Source organism: Pelodiscus sinensis, chromosome 1, assembly GCF_049634645.1.
Source record: "Pelodiscus sinensis isolate JC-2024 chromosome 1, ASM4963464v1, whole genome shotgun sequence".
Classification (NCBI taxonomy): domain Eukaryota; kingdom Metazoa; phylum Chordata; order Testudines; family Trionychidae; genus Pelodiscus; species Pelodiscus sinensis.
This window is the reverse complement of record NC_134711.1, coordinates 233,469,954-233,489,389: the sequence shown is the minus strand read 5'-3', so window position 1 is coordinate 233,489,389 and position 19,436 is coordinate 233,469,954. Positions and strand designations below refer to the sequence as shown.

Genomic DNA, 19,436 nt, shown 5'->3' with positions numbered 1-19,436 from the left:
ACATCCTTTTCCCAGTCTCCCCCAGTTTTGTTCAATAAAGAGAGATTCTATTTTTGACCACACGTTTTCTTTATTTTGTACATCAGGAAGGGGGGCTAGGGAAGGGTAAGTGGAAGGAGGTGAGGGAGGAATGGGGCACGAGCCCCCAATGGGGAGGACTACGCTGGCTCTGCGGGCTTCTGGGGGTGGAAGCTCTCCTGAAGCCCCCCAATTCGTGAAACGAGGTGTACCGGTAGTTCGGAATAGGCACCCTAGTCCGAACTACCTAGTTCGAGCCCCGTGTAGCCGCGCTACACGGGGTTCGAAGCAGCGGGGATTTAAAAATGGCGGCTCCCCGCTTATGCTAATGAAGCCCAGGAAATTCAAATCCTGGGCTTCATTAGCAAGTGCGGTATGCATACATTACCCCGCTAGTTCGAACTAGCGGGGTAGTGTAGACATACCCTTAAACATTAGAAGTCAACTTCCTGAGGGTTGATCTTCATTGTGTAGCAAGCCTTTAGAGAGAGAACTTCCACTGTCTCATAAGTGAGGGTATGTCTACACTACCACCCTAGTTCGAACTAGGGTGGTTAATGCAGTCAATCGAAGTTGCAAATGAAGCCCGGGATTTAAATATCCCGGGCTTCATTTGCATCTTGCCGGGCACCGCCATTTTTAAATCCCCAGTAGTTCGGACTCTGTGCCCGCGGCTACACGCAGCATGGAGTAGGTAGTTCGAATTAGGCTTTCTAATTTGAACTACCATTATACCTCATTCCACTGAAGTATTAAATGGTTATGTTAAAAAATTGTAATGTCTTTGAAAATCTTTAATCTTTTTTTGGACAGTTGTTCCAGCAAGGTTAAGCAATTGCCATTACATTTTGGTGTTGGACATACTTGGTGTATCTTGGAGATTTATTAATTCGAATGGATGTTTCATAGGACAGTTGCTTCCATGACAAAGAAAGGTTCCAGCATCACTGAGAGCTGTTATAAAGCTGCAAGAGATGACAAATTCTAGTTTTGGCTTGCAGGCCCATGCCAACTAGATTGAGAAGAGAGAAATCTAAGGTATTCTAGGAAGCTATCGTAAAATGAGACTGATTGGGGTGCAGATGTGATGCGGGAGTGTTTGTTAATAGCCACGTTATAGATAGTGATGACAAGGCTAAGAAGAGATTTAAAGGAGGAGCTTGAGTATGTGAGCCTGGAGTGGGTAGGGGAGTTGATTGCCTGGGAGATACCTAGAATATCCAGGATGGAAAGGAAGTTAGAGGAAATGCAGGACTTATTGCTGAGGTGCTGTTGAGAGCCAGGGGACAAGACAAAATGAGAGGAGCACAGTGGTGATGGACCCTGAAAATCCTCAAGGAAAGAATTATTATTATAGGCTAAAACAGCCTATAGATTAGCTTAAGTTGGAAGTTGATGATGGGGGCATAGGTTTGTGATGTACATACATGGGAATTAGCATAAGACCACCACATTCTTATGAATTTGTGACCTACTCAGAATCAGAATACAAGTGGTTAAAAAAAACCCCAAAGTGTGCTACACTCCTCAGACGTGGAATTGTAATTACTTTCTTTTTACATTATGGACTTGCCTAAATGAACATTTACATCACAGCAAGCTGGATTGTGAATCTACTCTGCACTAGCCTGTCAAACACTGTGTCCACATGGAACCTGCTGACATGCACTGACAATTTGTTATTGTGCCTTGATCTACTTTGAAACAGGAGTATTGCCCTAATGAACAGTTAGTGTGCACCAACAAGGTCCACAGGGACACTTAGACCATGGCCAGCTAGTACAGGGTAGAATCACACTCCAGCTTGCCACAAGCTAAAAGTTTTGTATAGACTAGCCCCATAATATATATTTAGAAGAGCAAAAAAACAATCCATATGGCATCTTCCTAACAATGTGAAAAATAAAAAAGCTATAGAATCATAGAACAGGAAGGGACCTCAAGAGGTCATCAAGTCCAGTCCCCTGCCCTCTCTAAATCATCCCTGAGAGGAGTCTGTCTAACCTGCTCTTAAATATCTCCAGTGATGGAGATTCCGCAACCCCCTTCGGCAATTTATTCCAGTGTCTAACCACCCTGACAGTTAGGAAGTTTTTACTAATGTCCAACCTAAACCTCCCGTGCTGCAATTTAAACCCATTGCTTCTTGTCCTATCCTAAGAGGCCAAGGAGAACAATTTTTCTCCCTCCTCCTGTTTGAATATTCTTAACTGTGTGCTTTGCTTTCAGGTAACAGAAGTAGCAGAAGAATCTCAAAGTTGTTCTAGATGCTACTTCTATTATTGTTCATTGTTGCTGTTTTCTATTATTGCAGAACTGGAGCTCCTAGGAGCACTAGCCATAAACCAGGAATCCATTGCCCTATATGCTGACATTTTTTAACACCTGAATAACACTTTATAAATCCAGACCTCTTTAGAAACGATTACATCTTTTTACTAAAAAAACCCTTTCCAAGCATTTATAAGTATGAAAATATATTTATGGACTAACTGTGGTATCAGAATTGCAATGAGTATTTTTCTTTCCAAATACCAGAAGAGAATGAGGTCTTAGAGGCAGAATGAAATTTTTGATGATGCACATACTTCTGATGACCACTAAAGATCACAAATGTTGAATCCCGATTCAAAGAAAAACCCTAAAAGAGCAAAAATGCCTTAAAATGAAAGACTTATCTATTTTGGGTCTGGGGAAAGAAAAAAAGCTGGGATTTCTTTTTACAATGTTTTGTGCTTCATCATAGTAACTTGTGGGAACTCAGAGGGATATGTCTTGAGTATAAAGTTTGTCACATTATATCTCTTGTGTACAGATCTAATTTAGGCTCTCAAATAAGATTCCACACGTGTTATCTGGACTAAAAGAGACGTAGCTCTATGAATGCAGGCTGGATCACACTTCTAACAACACTGGAGAAAACCATTGCCAAGGATTGGATTACCAGTTATGTGGTTGATTGTGTCTCCATGGGGAGCATATAAAACAAAATTGGACATAATGGCAACAGTTGCTGCTTTCAAACATAACTTTTTAATATTCCCATGCTTGTTTCAAATGATGTACATGTGTTCACAGCAAGAAAAACTAGACAACTACTTTTCCGTCCAGGATATGGCAGCATCGAGGGAATATTGAGCTTAAAATTTTATTGTTCTATTTCATTTTGTGCGGAGATGATACGGTGTTTACACATTTTATTGAAGATTTTAGGTGAATACTTATTGTAAGCAATGTGACTCCCCCTATCCTTTGAAGTTTCTATAAAGCATCATTTTGTGAAATACCTTTGAAGGTAAGTAACGGTGTATTAACTTGACAACTTATGATTAATTATTATCTGATACATTCCTAGGATAACAAAGTCACTCCAGCGCAATATTTGTAAACAGGATAATTTTTGTCTATGGTGGACAGAGCTGCTAATACAAATCTGATAAAGTCACACGGTTAAATAATTTGCAGTTTGAAAACATGCAGGGCCATATTCTTTGCCGTGTCTAATTTAGCCTAGGCACAGGAAAGGCATGTGTTCAGGAAATGGGCTATGACTCCCTGATTCACTGGGCTTCTCTAGCATATGTAAACTGGCTATAATGCCCTAAGGATCATACATCAGCCCTCCTCATTTCAACATGTCCCTTCTGCCAAGAGCCGTGGGGAAGGAGACATAAAAGCCAATTCTGCTTCTTTTCTACCTGCTGCAGACTACCTTGTGTCAGAAGTATTCCTGAGCTAGAGTGGGGGTGAAGTTTCTATTCCAACATGGTACAAAGGTCCTAAGTGTCCTGTAAAAATGTGGCCCTCTCTAATAAGCTTCATAATACCCCCATGAGGTATGTGTTTTCTCTTTGTAAAATAGGGATCCCTATTTAGTTCCTTTACAATGGGAGTTGCTGGTTTAGATATTAGGAGTTTCTGACTCTTCTTAGTCTTTTGCTCAGCACTCTGAGCTATGCATCCTTCAATTAAATTTAGTAGCTGACAAATGTACAGCTACTAATGTAAGGAATCCTGAAAGCAGAAAGTGTATCGTGCTGATGCTCCTCAGCAGAATTAGCTACTGTAATATGTGCAAATTAATGTAAGCAGCATAGGAGTGTAAACGGACCATTTGGATTAACTTCATTTCAGTGCTAAGGATTCAGTCAGTTACCTGGATACTTTTTTGCTGTCGCAACCAGCAGATAATGATATGTAAGCGTGTTGTTAAATGAAACCTGTTTAGATTAATCGGGATTTAGTTTGGGGATTATGAGGCTGGATTTAGATTTGGCTTGAAGAAGTATTAGCATGATCCAAAAACAGCAGCTACACCAGAAAGAGTGAGCATTTTAGCCTCTCCAGTAAAGGCCAGGGGCAGGGCCAGGAGATAGTTGCTGAGCAGGGGCCTTTATAAAGCTATGGCATTTGCTGGGCAGGTCAATCTAGAAGAAATGATGCCTGCCCTTCCCTCTTTGTTTATGTTCAGAAAATATTTGGCCCCTGGATTCTTGTTGACACAAACTCTGGAGCATGATGGGGGAGCCCTAAAGGGATTGCACTGAAATCACAGACATTTCATTGTTTCATATAATGGTGCCTTAACCTTTCCAACCAGCCCCTCTGTTCCATGGAAACTATGCGAGGGAGTGGTAGACTGTGGGAACAGCAACACATGGAGGGAGAGAGGCAGGTACAAAGGAAGCCTGGGTCAAATCTTGGACTCAATGTACAGGCCCATGCCCTCAGTAGAGATGGCTCTGGAGTTCAGCAGGCCCCCTGAAAGCCATAGACTTTGGAGGCTGAATTTTGCTTTTCCATACAGGAGAGTCAGCTAGCCTCACATAGATCAGTTTTACGTAAGCTGATATTTGTAGCCTAGGGTAAGGCCATGTGAAGAGCAGGGGGCCTGGTGGTTAGTAGTTGTTAACACTCTGACTCCACTTGCAGGCACCTGTTTGTGAGGTTTCTAAGGAAGATATTTTTTCTCTGAAATTGAAATACTGAAAGCAAAGCACTGGAGTTATGATTACAAAATGTAAGACCACACCAATAAGGGCCATTGCTGATGACTTTCTAACACCTCTGAGTCTCAAGCTTGCCCCAGAACATTCTAATCCCATCTTTCTGGGTATACATAGCTGAATGAAAAGTGTTGAAAATGTATTGCTCACCAGTGAAATCTCCATAGCGTCCCTCTTCACCCCTAATGCTGCCTTTGATTGGACCAGCTTCTTTTGGTGAGAGAGACAAGCTTTTGAGCTTACACAGAGCTGAGGTAATTTCAGATTTGCATTCTTCCTGTATGCCTCAACTCTGTATGCTTCCACAAAATGCAGACCAGAGCCTGCTTCTACTGAAGTCAGTGATAAAACTTCCAGTTCTCTTTAATAGATGCAAGGTAGAGCCTTGAGATTTAAAATTGGGCTATACTTCACTAACCAGAGGTGTGGTGTGCTGAACCACAAAATTCTAGTTTGAAAAATACTTGAACAGGTGAGTAAAATATATTTTCCCACAATTATTACTAATTGTACTGACCAAAGATGGGTGAGTTACATTTTCTAGAAAGACCAGTACATTTGTACTGAAATTTTATCATTGCTTCTTAGGTCATTTGTGCTAGCAGATGAACTGTCAGGAGGTCATACTTGTTGCCAGCATGAGTGCTCTTGGAGAATACATGGGACCTAAGGGTACGTCTAGACTACTGGCTTTTGTCGACAGAAGTTGTCGACAAAGCTTCTGTCGACAAAGAGCGTCTAGACTACATCCAGTTCTGTCGACAAAGCAAGCTGCTTTGTCGACATGGCAGTGTAGATGCAAAGGACAGTTTAGATGCAATAACGCCTTCTGTCGACAGAACTCTGTTGACAAAAGGCGTTATTCCTCGTAAAATGAGGTTTACCAGCGTCGACAAAACTGCTGAGTTCTGTCGACGTTATGTCGGTAGTGTAGACGCAGGTTTAGTTTTGTCGACAAAGGTCCACTTTTGTCGACAAAACCCTGTAGTCTAGACACACCCTAAGCGTGGCCTGTAACTAATGCTAACACTAGGGAATTTAACGTGATTCAGAGGCATCATGAAAACACTGAAAAATGAAACTGTGTTGGAGACAGCTTTTGTTGGACTAGTTTCTGTTGCTGGAGAGAGAGAAGCTTTTGAGCTTACACAGAACTCTTCAGGACTAATATCCTGGGCCCAACATGGCTATAACAGCACTGCACACGTTTCATCCAGCTTATTTTTATAGTGTAGCTGGGACTTTTGAATAACTAAAACAAAAAACTGGCTAATGTGAAAGGTTGAGGCTTTAAGGGCTGTCCAAAAACTTGTCCTAACTGCTGCATTCTTGATGCTTATGCAACTTTTCATAACTGTTTATTGTTTTAGGAAATGAGCAAGGAGTGTTTACACAGTAGCTACAGTAACATGTAGCACAAGGCTGCTAACTCTGTGATGAAGACTGTTTTCCTTATCCAACCATAGGATAGTTCTCCTATCTCTAATCTAAGTTTTAGAACATCCTCCTTGTCATGATGCCTGAAAGCTGGGGGATTTATATGGCTAATTCCTAGCCAACAGAGTGCAAAAGTTTCACCAAACCTTTATTCAAGCAACAATTTGCATTACTTGACATCCACAGAGAATATTTTGTTTCGAGCTCTTGAATTAGAATGAACCGCAAAACACCAAACTGTCATTGGTTTGTGGTCTAACCCATACCATACAGCATAGTTCCAGCCAAACCTTAACGTGCTCCAATTTGCTCAAAAGTCAATTTAGATTCGACTTTTCAAAAAACATAGTTTGTGATGTCAAAATCCCCATACTAGTTTCTTTTGTGGGGTGCATGTGTCATAGGGTGATGCCTCCTTGAGCATATTCTTGTGGCAGTCAGTGGCAGAACAGGTGCATTACCTTAGTTTCCCTCCTTCACAGTCCCCAGTAAAGCCATGCAACTCCCTCGCTTCAGCAATTCCCCTCCTTTGAGCCAGTTTATTTCATGTACAAAATTCCCAAACATCATGTGCATGTAGTCCTTGAAGTCCCATGACAGCTAGTCCCTTGATGACTACACACCACATGCTGATGTCACAACAGCTCTTTTTTGGTCCTCTTCTGTCCTTCTGCCAGGACAGCCACCCCAGCCCCAAGTGGAACTCTGCTCTTCTCAGCTGGAACCTCCACCCCTCTTTGCTCATTGTGCCTCTTCCCAAGAGAACATCCATTATGCCCCTTCTGTTCCATTAACCTTTTGTTTCAGATGGGCCAATAGGCAAACCTTTCCACTGCTCCCCTAGCTCTAGCATGGAGCCATTAGCAGGTAAGCCCTTCCATGCTCCTTCTACCTTCAGCCCTCTGCTTTGGTATCAGTCAGCAGGCAACTCCCTCTGTTGCCTTCTGCCCTTGCTCTCTGGCTTGGAGAGGTCAGCTGGCAACTTATTGCTCTCCTGTCTTTCTCCCCACCTACAGCTTCCTTTAGGACTGCTTACAGTCTTCTGGTCTTTGGCAGCTCTCACATGCTGATCTCTCCTCTCAATGGCACATGTGCCTGACCATCTGGGGTCAGTTTACTAGTCCAAGACAATGGCCTCTTCCCTCTTAAAGGACCAGTGTCACCCAGTGACAGGAAGCTATAGTGAGATTTCAAAATCAGGCTCAGTGTGAACAGGTAACAACTTTGGTCTCAAACTGTAGTTGTAAATAGGGGATTGTCATGGAGGGGTGAGTTTCCAGTGGGGTTCCACCAGAATGGATTCTTGGCCCGAAACTACACTCTACGTGCTACACTAAACTATACTATTCTTGGCCCAATACTATTTCACATTATTAATCAATGATCTGAAAGAAAACATAAAATCATCACCGATAACATTTGTAGACAACACAAAAAGTAGGACAGTGGTAAATCACAAAAACATCAGAACAATTTGGATCACCTGATAAACTGGGAGCAGGTGAACAATATGCATTTTCATATGGCTAAATGCATAAGCATATATAACTAGGACCCAAGAACGTAGGCCATATTTACAGGATGAGGGACTCTATCCTGGGAAGCATTGACTCTGGAAAAGACTTACGGTGGTTGATAATCAGCTGAACATGGCTCCCAGTGTGACCAAAAGAGCTTATGAGGTCCCAGGGTTCATAACAGGACAATCTTGAGTAGGAGTAGAAAGGTTATTTTATGTATATATTTGGCACGGGCGCAACTGCTGCTTGAATTCTGGTGACAACCACTCAAGGAAGATGATGATTAATAGAAGGGGTTAAGAGATGAACCAGAAGAATGATTAAAGGATTAGAAAACATGCGATAGACTTAAGGAGCTCTATCTAGATAGCTTAACAAAGAGGAGGTTAAGGCGTGACTTGATTACAGTCTGTAAGAACCTGCATGGGGAACAAATACTGAATAAAGTGCTTTTTAATTTAGCAGAGGAAGGTATCACATGATCCAACGGCTGGAAGTTGAAGCTGGACAAATTCAGACTAGAACTGAGGCAGACATTTTTAATGGTGAGAGTAATTTATCTGTCCAGCATTTTGCAAGGGTTGTGCCAGATTCTCCTTCAATGATCATTTTAAAATCAGGCCTGGAGGTTTTGCACTAAAAGCTCTGCATTAGGGATTATTGGGGGGAAGCTCTGTGGCCAGTGGTACACATCAGGTGATCCCTAGATGTTCACAATGCTCTCTTCTGGCCTTGGAATCTAGGACTGTCCTATGGTCACAGTGATGTCGGCATAGTGCACTGGCAATAGGATGGACTCTAGTAGCCAGCCTGTCCTGAGAACTGCATGGGCAGATCCCAGCACCTGTACAGAGCCCCTGTTGAAGTCGGTGAGGCTCTGCACAAGCTCAGGGCTTGGCCCACATAATTCTCAGTGCACAACAGAGGCCTAGCTAATGCTTTCCACCTCTACGCTCTGTGTGATTCTACGACAGGTCAGTAGTGCCCTACTTGCATGATATTGCTGAAACTGATCTAACAACTCATTAGAAAGGAGGAGATTAAGGAGCAAGTTGGAATCTGGTTCAGTTCAATTCAGATCGAGCACAGGTTTCCCTGTGACCCTGAGCATGTCCCTTAAGGCTTGTTTATACAGAGAGCTGTTCATATGTGGCAAGCTATAAGTTACGGTGCACTGTACAGTAGCCTGCTGCCTGCTATCTGTCCATGTCGATCCTAATTCCTGGCTGAAGTATGCTTAGAGCTGCTGTGCACTATGGACTTTTAGTGCATGATAGGGGCCATGTAGCCAGTTACATCACAGCAACCTAGGGCACTGTAGATTTACACCCCAGCAGCTGAAAACTAACTCACCATACATACCTTGATCTCAGCATTCCATGCATAAAGTGGGACTTGTAGTGGTTCCCTAGCTAATAGAGGTGTTATGAAGATCAATATATCATAGATTTGAGATGCTGAGATTCTGTAGTAATGTGGCCATATACCTTAGTTAGATTACTAAAGGGAATCTGTTGTACACAAAGACTAATAGAAACTTTCTAAGTGCCTTTATCTCTTATGTGATAAAACTTACTTAAAAATGAGACATTTTATTTATCTGGGCAGAAGTGGGTTTTACCCATGAAAGCTTATGCCCAAATAAATCTGTTAGTCTTTAAGGCGCCACAGGACTCCTCTTTGTTTTTGCACATGCAGACTCACACGGCTACTCCTCTGAGGCTTTTTTATTGTACAGATATTTATAATAAAATACTAATAGTTCAGTAATGTAATGCCCTGAGTATTTCCCAGCACTTTACACAGATGGGTAAGTTTATATAAAGTTCAGCTGTCTTCATATTAAACAGAACAAAGGGATGGGGTTGCTAAGAGAAAGGCAGCTCCTTTCCATTATAGGTCTTGTGCCACTGTAATGACTCTGCCTTAAAAGGCTGCCTGCCATGAGGTGTTGTGGTTCTTATCTCCTGTAGAAGGCTGGTTCTTTGGAGATAGAGTATTTATAGCTCATCTAGCTAACAAATGCCAGACTGTCTAATTACTAAATACATAGTTTGGGTAATCCAGTGCAGCAATAAGCCGCTGTACTAGTTCCGCAACACTCATTCTCAGACTAGACAGCAGAAGCATCACTAAGGTAAGAGCAAATTATAAGGTGTTTTTTTTTTTACTGTCCTTCCTCCTCACCCCCAGAGGAGAAGAAGATTGTCAGCATTCTAAGTATAGAGTATGAGCTAGGTGCTTCCCTTTTACAGGGAGTGTGGTTATTGAATAGCTTGTTTATTTCTTGCTGTCTAACAATGTACATGTCCCATTTTTCTGAGTTGCTAGCTTATTGGTGGGAACCAGGTGCTAAATAACAGCTGCTCGTCACATGTCAGCACCTAATAATACAGTGTCATGTTTTCATGTTGTGAAGGAATACAATAGTCTTTAAGTATAGCGGCTTTCCTGCACTGAAATAGGAAACTGAATGACTTTAGACAGAAAGCTCTTGATACATTTTTCTCTGTCATGACTTCTCCTTTACTGATGAATATTTGGAAACTAGATACAAAATCAAAAGATGGACCATATTGCTTTTCAGCTTTTTCTCCTTGACACCATTTTCTAATGGCCTGGGGCAAATTCCAGATGATGCTGATTACATAGCTAAACAATTACTTATGGATTATAGTAAATGTGCAAAAGAAGAAATGGAAAAGCACTGCTGTGTTACTCAGTATCAGAGCAGGAATTCTTCATAACTAACATGTGGAACAGCATTAACAATACCTGCCAAACATCAATTATCAGTTTAATGTTACATCCAATTACCTTTATTCTGATCTCATGAGAATACTAATTTTCAAATGAAGTCAATACAAGGAAACTTCTTTGGAAAAATAAAATTCTTTGCATACATATAGTAGACTGTGTATATTTTCATTTGCATACTCACAGTTTTGTTGAGAGGACTTTTCAATCAAGGATCTCAAAGTGCTTTACATGGAAAAATAAGAATTCTTACCCAGACTGTACAGCTATGGATAAAAGCTAACACTAACAAATGTTGTGTCCCAATGTTATTTACTATACTATTATTGAGGGACTGAAATTAATTTAGGCTGATTTTTAAAATGCTAAGCATCCACAGCTTGCAGGTATTTTATCGGGGTTGTAAATGCTCAACACTTCTGGAGATCAGGACCCTTAGACTACATCTACACTGCAGGCTTTTTGCACAAGACGCTTTTTGCAGAAGAGATCTTCCACAAAAACTTCTTGTGCAAAAGCGCATCCACACATGAACGCTCTTGAGCAAGAAAGCTCTGATGGCCATTCACAGAGTGGCCATCAGAGCACCTGTACTTTTTCTGATAGGCTCTTTTTGCACAAGAAACCCCTGTTGAGCGTCTACACACCTTTTTGTGCAAGAATTCTTGTGCAAAAAGGAGTTATTCCTCATAGAAAGAGGTATACCTACACCGCAAAAAGCCCTCTATTCTGCTGTTTTACTGTAAATTTTGTACAAAAACATGCTTGAGGTATGGATGCTCTGTGGGTTTTTGCACAAAAACAGCTGTTTTTGCGCAAAAACCCTGTAGTATAGACGTAGCCTCAGGACCTGATCCAAAGCCCACTGACGTCCATAGGACTATTTCAGTTGACTTCAATAGGTTTGTTATCAGACCCATATTCGGCGTTCTCTGACGCCTCTCTGTTCTCTGATTCTACTCCCTTGGGTGTCAGACTTCATCCCTTTGCCTCTCCTGGAGTGGAATCATGCATCTGGACTATTGTACCTTGTGTATTTCTCATGTCTGCCCAGGAAGCCTGACCGGGTGGGGAACATACAATTTTTGCCTTCAGGCATCTGTGACCAGGGCAGAATGGACTGAGCAGATGACCTGCCTAAACCAAAGAATTGTTTAATCCTAACCATAAAAATAAAGCAAAATACATAAGAAAGGAATTTAAACCAGCAGCTGACACATGTCAATCTTAGCTGAATTTTTACCATCTACTGATGGATGCTGAAAAGATCTAACTTCTTCAGCTATCCCAATAAAAAGCTGTTTGTTCACCACCAAATACTGTCTCCCTTCTAAGTTTTGTAAATCGGCTAGAAGCAAAATGCTCGGGCACTGACTCTTAACCGTGAAATTTTACTGGATGGTATCTCATCTGGAGCCATCATTCCACTTCCTGCATGCTTTTTTCATCAAAAACTAAATCAACATAATTGTACAGTAAATATCCCAGTAACCAAGTTACAAGACAGTATTCATACTAAAGATCAGCCCCACTTCTGTCTTGCCCAGGTCTTCACATTCCCTGTTCCACGCTCTCACCTCTAGGCAGAACCAGAGAGAAATAAAACAGTCATTCGTGCTAGGCACTCATTGTTATGCCATCAGCTTTGCATATTGACACTGTCTTAGGATTTTTATTTGCTCTTAATAAGCAATAAGTGCAAAGATGAAGAATGAAGAATTGGAGGTTTAATTTTACAGACGCTTCCTGTAAATATCTTGCCCAAAGATGAATTTACAGTTTATGTTACTTTGAAAAAAATGCCAATGCAATGCAGAGAATTTGGAGCTTTCCATTGCATTTGACTTTTTAAAGTGAAATGTGTATATGCAGAGAAAGAAAATAGAGACCAAAAATTAATTCATTTTAAGAGATGTTAATAACAATTCCTTGCTAATAATTAGCCTTTGAAAAATGATTAATGGATGAATAATTTTATTTTTTCCCTTACAAATATCCAAGGGTATGTCTACACTACAAAGTTAATTCGAACTAACGGATGTTAGTTCGAATTAACTTTGATAGGCGCTACACTAGCGCTCCGCTAGTTCAAACTTAATTCGAACTAGCGGAGCGCTTAGTTTGAACTAGGTAAACCTCATTGTACGAGGACTAAGCCTAGTTCGAACTTACTTGTTCGAATTAAAGGGTGTGTAGCCCCTTAATTCGAACTAGTGGGAGACTAGCCCTCCCCAGCTTTCCCTGGTGGCCACTCTGGGCACCACCAGGGAAACTCTATGCCCCCCTCCCGGCCCCAGACCCCTTAAAGGGGCACAGGCTGGCTACGATGCCCTTGCCAGGTGCAAGCCTGCCAGCACCCAGCTAGCAGACCCTGTACCTGGCACGGATCAAGCCAGCCACCCGATGCCCCCCAGCCCTCCCCCTCTTCTCAGGACCAGGCTGGTGGCTCCCAGGAGCTTGCCCGGGACTGCAAGAGGTGGGCACCCGCCTGGTCCAGTGCGGACATCGTGAACCTCGTCCACGACCTCCGCACTAGGCACAGGAAAGTGGCCATCACAGGAAAGTGGCAGGAGAGCTGCCAGCCTGGCCACCCAGGAGCAGGTTGGCATGAAAATCAAGGTGGTCCACTGAGACCCCCGACCCTGAGCCCTGAGCTTAGAATGGCCGTCCTGGGTCAGACCAAAGGTCCATCTAGCCCAGTAGCCTGTCTGCCGACAGCGGCCAACCCTAGGGACCCTGGAGGGGATGGACCGACGACAGTGACCAAGTCATTTGTCTCGTGCCATCCCTCTCCAGCCTTCCACAAACCTTGGGCAGGGACACCACTCCTAACCTCTGGCTAATACCACTCCATGGACCCAACCTCCATGACTTGATCTCACTTCTCTTTAAACTCTGTTCTAGTTCTAGCCTTCACAGCCTCCCGCAGCAAGGAGTTCCACAGGTTGACTCTTTGCTTTGTGAAGAACAACTTTCTGTTACTAGTTTGAAGCCTGCTACCCATTCCTTTCCTTTGGTGTCCTCTAGTCCTTCTATTATGGGAACTAATGAAGAACTTTTCTTGATGCACCCTCTCCACCCCAATCATGCTTTTATAGACCTCTATCATATCCCCCCTCAGTCTCCTCTTTTCTAAGCTGAAAAGTCCCAGTCTCTTTAGCCTCTCTTCATATGGGGCCTGTTCCAAACCCCTCATCATTGTAGTTGTCCTCTCCTCTCCCACGCTCTCTCTTCCCCTCTCCCACCTCCTTTTCCCAGTCTCCCCCAGTTTTGTTCAATAAAGAGAGATTCTATTTTTGAACACAATTATCCTTTATTTTGTACATCAGGAAGGGGGGCTAGGGAGGGGTAAGTGGAAGGAGGTGAGGGAGGAATGGGGTATGAGCCCCCGATGGGGAGCACTGGGCTGGCTCTGCGGGCTTCTGGGGGTGGAAGCTCTCCTGCAGCCCCCCAATTGCCTCCTCTCCCCAGATGGCAGCCTGCGGCAAGTGCAGCCGGGCTGATGGCCGAGTGCTGTGATGTGCCCAGTGTGGGCACTCCGGGCAATCCAAGCCAGGACTGCTTTGCAAGCAGGGCACCCTGAGAACTGTCTGTCCGAGGTGGGGGTTGGGTCCCTTTAAGCACAGCCCTCAGCTAGCCTGAGGCAGCAGCTCCACGCTCTAAGTCCTCATCTGATGCCCTGCCAGCACTGCTTCCGGCCATCCTTAAGCCCGGTTCAGGGTCCACTTAATGTGGACATGCTAGTTCGAATTAGCAAAACGCTAATTCGAACTAGTTTTTTAGTCTGGATCCGTTAGTTCGAATTAGCTTAGTTCGAATTAACTATTTCGAACTAAGTTAGTTCGAATTAGCGCTGTAGTGTAGACATACCCCAACTAATTAGAATAAGGCAAACCTTTGACAGCAGCTGGCAAGAGGTGTAGTGAGAATAAATCCATTAAAACAGGCATCATATATATAGTAGCCCAGTGTCTGAGAGTCTGTAATGCCAAAATGCTGGCTGTTCCCACTGGGCGGCGCTGTTGCTGAAATGCTGGCTGTTCCCTCTAGGTGGCCCATGCTGCATGGGGAGTTAGGGGCCCAAACGGCCACTTGCTCCCCTGTGGCAGCCTGGCTGAGCGGCACAGAAGTCAGCCGAGCACCATGGCGGGAGGGGAAAGGGGAGCGGGGTGGTGATGTACGGCGTGACAGCGGCTCCAGGCCCAACCCCCTGGCCATGAATGTCACCACCCTACCCCCCTTTGCCTCCCACCATGGCTCTCAGCTGACTTCTGCACCGCTCAGCCAGGCCGCTGCATGGGAGCAAGTGGCGCAAGCGGCTGTTTGGGCTCCGCACTCCCCATGCAGCATGGGGAGTGAAATTATGTTATGGGGACAAGTAAATAACTTTCCCTTATTCACTTTTTCCACACCAGTCATGATTTTGCAGACCTCTGTCATATCCCCCCTTAGTCTCCTCTTTTCTAAGATGAAAAGTCCCAGTCTTTTTAATCTCTCTTCATATAGGACCCATTCCAAAAAATTGTTGTTGTCCTTTTCTGAACCTTTTCCAATGCCAATATATATTTTTGAGATGAGGCGACCACATCTGTATGCAGTATTCAAGATGTGGGCGTACCGTGGATTTATATAGCAGCAATAAGATATTCTCTGTCTTATTCCCAACCCCTTATTTAATGATTCCTATCATTCTGTTTACTTTTTTGACTGCTGCTGCACACTAAGTGGATATTTTCAGAGAACTATCCACAAACGACTCCAAGATCTCTCTCTTGAGTAGTTATAGCTAAATTAGTCCCCATCATATTGTATGTGTAGTTGGGATTATTTTTTCCAATGTGCATTACTTTACATTTATCAGCATTAAATTGTATTTGCCATTTTGTTACCCAGTCACTTAGGGTGTGTCTAGACTACTGAGTTTTGTCGACAAAAGTGGATTTTTGTCGACAAAACTATACCAGCGTCTACACTATGGCTGAGTTCTGTCGTCATAACATCGACAGAACTCAGCAGTTTTGTCGACGCTGGTAAACCTCATTTTACGAGGCATAACGCCTTCTGTCGACAGAGTTCTGTCGACAGAAGGTGTTATTGCCTGTAGGGTTGCGTCTAGACTACAGGGTTTTGTCGACAAAGCAGCTTGCTTTGTCGACAGAACTCAGTGTGTCTAGACGCTCTTTGTCGACAGTATCTGTCGACAAAACTTCTGTCGACAAAATCCTGTAGTCTAGACGTACCCTTAGTTTGTGAAGCTCTTTACAGTCTGCTTTGGTCTGAACTTTCTTGAACCGTTTAGTATCAAGTGGGTGAAATCCTTCTCTCATTGAAATCATTGGAAATTTTGCCATATCTCCCATTGATAGGCCAGGATTTCATCCTTTTCCTTTTATTTTAAACAGTACTGAGCTTGTGGGTCCCACAGCCTCCTAAGGAGATCCCTGTATATCGATATGTAACAATACAAAATGTTCATATTTTTCTCTTTAATTCTCCCTTTTTTATAGCTAAATGGGGGGGGGGGGAGCCAAATCAGACCATAAGCAGTAAGTAGTAGCTGAACTGCCTCAGACAGTTGTTTTTAAGTTAGATTAATTATTACTGGTGTAATATTTTATCTTTAGTTTGTACACTGGTGAGTTCAGTCTGATGATGATAAATCTAGGGTGATTTCAACAATGACAGTTCATCCTGAAAGACTGATTAGTGTTAGGAAGTTTCGCTGCAATTTGTACATAGCACCTACTTTTTAAAAAAAAGTCGTATGGCCTACTTAACGTATTTTCTATAGACTATTTCTCTACACAAACATGGAAGGAATAAAAGTGAATATATATTGTAAAGGAATACTGTGAATTTAAAAAAAATACAAATCACGTTTCTGTTGGAAATTGATTGGCTGAATACTGGTACAATTATTACCTAACATTACTAAAACTGAAAGTGATTAGAAGAAAAAGTATTTTTCCTCTTTTCAAGTTTATTAACTTTGTGCCTTTGACAGTGCTTCAAGAGTAATTAATTTACAGCTGTCTCCTTTATGATACATTTTCCCTGTTGCCAGTGTTGGCTTTTCATATGGCAACAGGGGAGAGTAATGGAGTTTTAAAAAAATAGGAAAATATGATTTTCCAAGATACATTGCCCTGTGCATATAATAGGGGGTAGAGGTAAAGTCTGAAACTATTTCTAACACATACCACACACTCACTCTAACCTGGAGTTCAAGTTAGAACTTTCTCTTTAAGACTGATACCGAATTTTAGCTACACAATTTTAACTTTTTTTTAAATGTAAATGTACATCCCTTCCCTTGTAGGAAGCTAGGTTGTCAGTGTAACGGAGACTGCATTTCAGTTGATTCATTGCAATTTAACCCATTTATGTCACCCTGAGCCCTTTAACTCCACAAATACAAAGAATGTTATAGCAACGCAGTCCTATCTATTTATTTCCACTGGTTCTGCGGCAAGATGGGGAAATGAAGGGGCTTGAGACTCATGGTCTGAAATAACTGTTACCTGCAGGAACCAAAGTTTCGGAGCAGTGGTGGGCAACCTGCCACCCATCTGGGTTTTATGTGTGGCCCATAAGACATTTTATTTGCCGTTGCCCATGCACAGTGTTGCCAGATTCCCCTGGTTTCTATCCACATTGGTTTTTTCCTACCAATGCTACTAACTTGACACACACATAAAGCAAGGGCACGCAAAGTGAGATGCATGCTGATTGCACATGACATTGATTGTGAGAGCCGTGCGCTCCCTCTGCACCCAATCGAAGCGCTGCTGTGGTTCATTCGGCTCACCCTACACATTCCAGGTACACAAGTGAAGATAATGAAACCACTTTATCCCGGGAGACTGTCTTGGTTATGACAGTTTTGCAGCCCACTGAGAGGAAGGAGGTTGCCCATCTCTCACTAGCTTAGGTTGCCCATCGCTGGTTTGGAGGCTGAGTAGGGCCCAATGAGGGACTAAAGCTCTAGTGAATTTCTGTTGCCTGGCACTAGTGGTGCAGAACAACGTTAGAAAGAAATGGTAAGGGGATAAATTGCATTTACTGGTGCTTTTTTTTTACTTCCAAAATTTAGATGCCAATTCAGGAAAGCACTTTTAAATTTATTTTAGGTACTTCTATAGCCCCCATTACTGTAACTATCTGGGGGCCTCACAATTTTTTAATACAAGCCCTGGGGCAAAAGCAACACAAATGCGGGGGTGAGGGGGCATGCAGGGTCACATTCCCCTCACCTCAATTTCTGCCAGGGCATTCTGGCCAGACCTCCCTCCCTATGTGGCAGCTTCTAGAGATGGTGAGCTGCAAACTCTGGCCGCAGGGAAAGGCGGCAGGAGCAAACAGCTGCAAGCTGCAGGGAGGGATTGCTGAGGATAAGAGGGAGGGACGTTACTCACACTGCTGTAGGAGTGAACTTCAAATTGTGACACCCCCCCCCCCCAAGCAGCAAGTACCAGTCATCTGTCCCTGGGAGATAACAATACGTCTCTATCTCCATTTCACGTACTTCTCTATCTCCAGTTCACAAATAGGGAACAAGGAGAGACTATTTGACTCGGCCAAGGTCATGCAGGACAACTATAGCCAAGGAGGGAATTAAACCCAACTCATCTATATCCCAAATTTGTGCCCTACTCACTCCTCCATACTTGGACTTTTGTGAACCAAGATACTTTCCCAAATCCTGAGGATGAGGTCAGCAAGTGTCCTCCCAAGCAATATATTGTAAAACTGATGCAATAGGGAGTCACTGTACTAACACAGATGCGACCCACCTCCCTCTCATTGTTCCCTTCTACCTTCTTTCTCTTTGTAATTATTCTGTTTCTTGGTGAGGTAAACTCAGCTTCCTTATTGCTCTAGCTTCACTTCCTGGCGCTGTTTCAACTCTTCAAGGCAGGACTGGGTCTGGGAATGCACAAATGAGCTGGTTGTGTCTAAAGAAGGTGATGTTGGTAGGAAAAAAACTTAGCCATGAATTCTTCCTTCTCAGCTGGTGGAAGACTGTAGCTGCAGTAGGAAGCAATACTCTGTAGAAACCACTCTCTCTTGTAAGTGAAGAGAAAGTGAAACATTCAAGAGAGAGGGTTTCGTGTTACACATAGGCACCTGTTAACAATGGTTTGTGTTTGAAGATCTGGGTGACTCAAGAGACTGGCAAGGGAATACAAAGCCCCTTGCCTCTAAATCATCTCAGGTTTGTATTCAGTCCAGATCAGTAACAACTGAAACGTGTATCTGATGTTTGCTCTGTGGCCACCTACATGTTAAATGAGTTGGTCAACTCAGTACAGTTCCTACTGGGCTGGTGTCCATCTCATGACAACAGCCATCAAAAACTCACAACCTTGTTAGCCATCTCAACGGAGCTTAAAGACTAAATAGGCAGAGAGCCTGGACTACTTTATCATGCTACAGGTAACCTATCAAGTTCGGGGAGATACCTGGACTGCTTCTTTTGGAAAACCAGAGATCGCAGTCTTTGGGATTGGCAATCCACTCATTTTCTTTGTTGTATGCATTATGTGATTCAGTAGAAAGTCACCTCGAGCTATTCATCATAACTTTCCTTTTCCAAAAACTGAAAAGTCACAAATCTATATTTGTGCACTAATCACCTATCAGACTTCATTATTTAAACAAAATAATTTTAAAATTAGTCAAATAGAAAATAGCATTT

General features: G+C 42.9%; 1 protein-coding gene across 6 annotated transcripts in view; it reads left to right on the top strand.

Annotated features, from left to right (window-relative positions):
• The window catches only part of FHL2 (four and a half LIM domains 2), a 222,061-nt gene that overhangs the window by 147,207 nt on the left and 55,418 nt on the right, over positions 1-19,436 (top strand). The window contains exon 1 of one of the 6 annotated variants that reach the window (XM_014569284.3): positions 3,096-3,313. The exons of 3 other annotated variants lie outside the window; for them this stretch is intronic. The gene's annotated coding sequence lies outside the window, so the exon portion shown is untranslated. Of the gene's footprint in view, positions 1-3,095; positions 3,314-9,914; positions 10,119-19,436 lie in introns of those variants that run through there. 2 more of the 6 variants (XM_006114573.4, XM_006114572.4) reach the window with 2 other exon arrangements.